Source organism: Engraulis encrasicolus, chromosome 13 (assembly GCF_034702125.1).
Source record: "Engraulis encrasicolus isolate BLACKSEA-1 chromosome 13, IST_EnEncr_1.0, whole genome shotgun sequence".
NCBI classification, from domain to species: Eukaryota; Metazoa; Chordata; class Actinopteri; order Clupeiformes; family Engraulidae; genus Engraulis; species Engraulis encrasicolus.
The window spans coordinates 41,528,008-41,533,007 of record NC_085869.1 but is presented as its reverse complement, the minus strand read 5'-3'; the positions used below and the strand labels follow the sequence as shown (position 1 = coordinate 41,533,007).

General features: G+C 46.8%; 1 protein-coding gene across 1 annotated transcript in view; it reads left to right on the top strand.

Annotated features, from left to right (window-relative positions):
- The window catches only part of igsf3 (immunoglobulin superfamily, member 3), a 264,169-nt gene that overhangs the window by 74,329 nt on the left and 184,840 nt on the right, over window positions 1-5,000 (top strand). The gene's annotated exons all lie outside the window — the stretch shown is intronic.

Below are 5,000 nucleotides of genomic sequence, written 5' to 3'. Positions count from 1 at the left end.
TTGGAGTGTTGTTAGACTCTACATGCAGAGGAGGAAAGTTGGCTTTTGCAATTTAAAGACAATTTAATATGAGTGGAGTAGCTGGCTAAATTCACCATGCAGTGGTCACATCTTTTGTTGAGTGTAAGTAGGAAGCGAGAAATTAAATTCACCACATAGTGGTGGCAATGATGTGAAGTTCACATTCTGTGGATACAGTCTCTAGTAGCTGTCACCCTTGGTTCAGTAGTGAGTGAGTGAGTCTGCATGTGTGGAGTGGTCTGTTGTCAAATTTGATCAAAACTTGGTGGCTGTATTCTGTGCATGAGCGGAGTGACAGTGGTGAAATGTTGGAAAGTGGAGTGGTCTGATGTGTTAGACAGCAGTTGGCGTGTTGGCACTATTTTTCTGCCCGTCATATCCTTGATTGAGTTGTCTTGACTGGAGTGCTCTGTTGTTAAATTCACCACACTTTATGTCTCGGTCTCTCAGTCTTTTTCTACAAGTCAATTCCTTGATTGCAAGTGGCACTCTTCAGTGGATTCATTGCAGACTGTTATGCCACTGTTTGGCTCTGAAAGTTGTGTGTGTCATGTGTGTGTTGAAAAGCCTTTCCATTGAAAAACCTGCCATCATGGACTATCGTTAAATACATTATGTTGTGATTAATCTACATCTGAAAATCTGGATGAACTCAAACATCTTACTGATATCCCACATATTAGGGTGCATTGTGTTCATGAACATCAGATCTGTTGTTATTGGCTGTTATTATTAAGTTATTTATATTTAGAATCTGGATGCACTCAACATTTTTAGTGAGGTCCTCCACTCAACTTCATTAAGGTCATATTGAAAGGCTTTTCATGTGATTGAGATGAATTTGTTGAGATGGCGATTGAGACCATCCAGATTCACAACATGTAACTTAATCACAACCTAATGAATTAATGGCTCAACCTATTTGGTGAGATCCCACACATTAGGGCCAACTTGTTCACCAAGCTCATATGTCATGGCTCTCCATCAAACACACTACCATAGTGACTCAACTAGCCATAAATTGGTTATGTTTTGATTAAGCTACATATTGAAAATCTAGACAGACTCTGCCTTTATAGTCAGATCCCACACATTAGTTTAGTTTAGTTTAGTTTATTTGATAGGGACAGATACATAACATGTAGGTTGCATAACAACCAAACAGCAAGCATCATAGCATTTATAGCCAAAAGCTAATTTCCAATGCTCGTCCCTAGAATTATTAGGATGCAGCTTGTTCATCAAGTGTATATTGAAAGGCCTCTCGTATAGAATACCCTACCATAGTGACTGAGCCATAAATTCATTATATCGCGATTAAGCTACATATTGACAGTCTGGATGGACTCAGCCTTTTTCGTGAAATCCCACACGTTAGGGGCCAGCAGTGTTCATCAAGCTCCTCTTTTAGCTCACTAAAGTAATGATCGCCATGACAACCCCCCTCAGATGGGCATGTGTGGGGTACCGTGTGAAGTAGACTATTGTGAGGAGCCGTCACGTCCTCTTGTCTCTCCCATCTCGTCTTCATTAGCCTCGTTAAAGACTCCTGCCTTAATTGGTCCTCCCCCGTCATCATTAATTAGCCAAGTTGGACTGCTTGAGTGGATTTAATAGTTTGAATATTAGTCATCGTTTTTGTTCTTCTCTCTTGCTGCCTCATTTTTTTTCATCTGGTGAAGAGCTGGCGCCGTGATAAAGTGGACTACTGTCTGGGAGCCAGTCCATCTGTGTCAGTCAGAGCAGACACACACACATTAACGGACACACATATCTAGAGCCAGGCACACCAACAGGCAGCAACGGACACACATTCACATACACACACACACACACACACACACACACACACACACACACACACACACACACACACACACACACACACACACACACACACACACACACACACACACACACACACACACACACACACACACATTTATCCACACACAGTGCTTGTATCCAAACACATACATGCACACAAACATGATGTGCCATGCAAACACAAGCACACAAACCTTGGCTTGTGAAACAGATGTGGTCAGATGGTCATTAGCCGTGTTCAGCAGTGGAAGTCGGAAGTCTGGGTGATTAAAAGCTCGTCCTCAGTACATCCGTCTCTGTTCTGCCCCCCCTCCAGGCCTGTGATCACCAGGCTTAGCTTGTCCTGACCCAACCTTGCCCCCAACTCACCACTCACCCTGGTTGCCTGCCCCAGCGTTGCCCCCACCATCAACCCTCTCCCTGCCTGCCTCCTTCTCCCTTCCTGCCAGTCAATCTCCGTGCTGCACCCCTCCAATGGAGATATCACCAGACTCAGCCTGTCCTGATCTAACCTTGCCCCCATCCTCACCCCAGGGCCTGCCTTCCTCGACTCGGTTCGGCCCTCCCTCCATGCCTCTGGTCACCAGGATAAGCCTGCCAGTCCATCTCTGTCTGCCTGCCTGTCCACCATTTTTCTACCTCGCTCCAGGCCTGTGGTCACAAGATTTAGCCCTCCTTTACACCAACCTTGCCTCCACCCTCACCCCTCTCCCTCTCTGCCTGCCTGCCTGCTGGTCTGCCATTAGTCTGGTCCCCCCCTGAGTGCTTACAGAGATGGGGGCAAATGGGAACAGACAACAGACACCATGTCTGTCCTCCTTTGCCCCCATCTCTATACTCGCTCTTTCTGGGCCCTGGCCTCTGGATCCTCTTGATGTAATTCTTGTCTATTTTATTGTATTCTGCGTAATTTCTTCCTGTTGGATATGCTTCCATATAATAGGCCACAGGCCACAGGAAGAAAATAATGAGATTGCTAACTAGAGTTGTCTGGCCTCTCTCTGTGTACCCACACCCCCATGGTCTCTGCCCTCAGTTGCCCCCATCTCCCATTTCACTTTCTCCCTGGTCTCTTGACTCAATCACTTAATGCTCGTTTCTACTGTATAGTTGAATCTTCTATTCTATTCTATTCTATTCTATTCTATTCTATTCTATTCTATTCTATTCTATTCTATTCTATTCTATTCAGCACTGTGCTGTTCTGTGCTGTTCTGTTCTGTTCTGTTCTGTTCTATTCTATTCTATTCTATTCTATTCTATTCTATTCTATTCTATTCTATTCTATTCTATTCTATTCTATGTAAGTTGTAATGTAAGTTGTGTGAAGGTGCCTTACAGTCTAGAATATCTGGAACCTCTGCAGTGCCCTTTTAGGAGGCGATGGGGAGGCTATAACTCACGTAGACATGTCATACAGACTGGCATGCTCTTTTGGGAAACCTTATTCTGCTCTCTCTTCTCTTGTCCTTGTGCTTGTGTCCTTGTAGTCTATGTACATAGGCGGTTTTGGCATTGAGCAAGGTCGGGCAAATTGCCCAGGGCCTCGTCGTCACATTTACCTATTCGTTTGCCTGCATGTATACATCATCAATTGCTATGGGGGGCCCTCAAATGATTACCCAAAACAGCCACTATGTTTCATATGCTATTTAGTGTCTGCTTTGCTGTGAAAAAGAGTTTCATACTTTGGAGGAAATGAGATCTCTGACTCTTGTTGTGGAGTGTTGTGCTGCCTAATTGGGATAAACTAGAGAATATTACGTTTGACTGATTTAGGAGACAAAGGGTAATTGCGTTGGTTGCTCTGTTTCTCTGGATATGTGTGCTTTTGTGTTTTCTGAATGTGTTTGTGCCTCACGTAGGCAAGCGCACGCACACATGCACACACATACGCACGCATGCACGCATGTACACACGTTTGTGCTTCACATAGGCAAGTACTCGTACGCATGCACACGCACATGGTTGGAAAGGGAGAACAGGTGCTCCTCAGTCAGGCTTTTCTCCTCCAGCATGCGTGCCTCTCATATTTACTATAAATACTGGGCCACCTTCCAGCTTTGTGAGTGTGAGTGTGTGGAGGAGTGTTTGTGTGTATGTGCTATAATTGGGCGTTGGGAGCTTTTCAATATTGTGTGCATGCGTGCGCGTGTGCGTGCGTCTGCGTGTGCGTGTGCGTGGGTGTGTGTGCGGGCAAGACGTGACGAGGCGTGGTCCCTGGAAGCCTCTTCACACACCACCAACCAGAACTCCTCCAGCCCTCCTACACACACCACCCACTCCAACCCCCCCTAAACCTCCACACTCGCCAGCCTTACTACGCCTCCGCTATCTCTCCACCCTTCCTCCCAGGGCAGTCCTTCTCCACCACCCACCGAGAGCCACCTGTCCCTGGCCAAGACCAGGCCCTGCCCCGCCCCCCTCTTCCTTCTCTCTCACCCTCCCCATCCATCAGTCCAGCCAGTGGGCACTCGCGAGCCACCGCACACACACACACACACACACACACACACACACACACACACACACACACACACACACACACACACACACACACACACACACACACACACACACACACACACACACACACACACGACCGAGTCACAGACTTTTGTTCACCCCTGCTCCCTGAGCACCACTCAGCAGAGCAGAAAGGCCAGCTAGGCCAAGAGCCCAATGCCACGCCCTCACAGACAGGGGCGCGCAACACACACACACACACACACACACACACACACACACACACACACACACACACACACACACACACACACACACACACACACACACACACACACACACACACACACACACACACACACACACACACACACACACACAGGCCAGCTAGGCCAATTGCCCATTGCCACGCCCTCACAGACCGGGGCATGCACATGCACTTGCACAAATGGTGGTACACACACACACACACACACACACACACACACACACACGCACACTAGGGTGCATCAGTTGCCCCCTATGAAAAGATATCGCCTTGGCCTTATAGTAAAAATGTTCTACACCCAGTAAAAACACACTGTGTAAAATTTTTTGAAATTTGGATGAAGTCTACCGGGGCCACCAGCCCCATGAAAATAGAAAATAATGGTGATAGTCAGAATCTTGGAATAGAAATGGACATT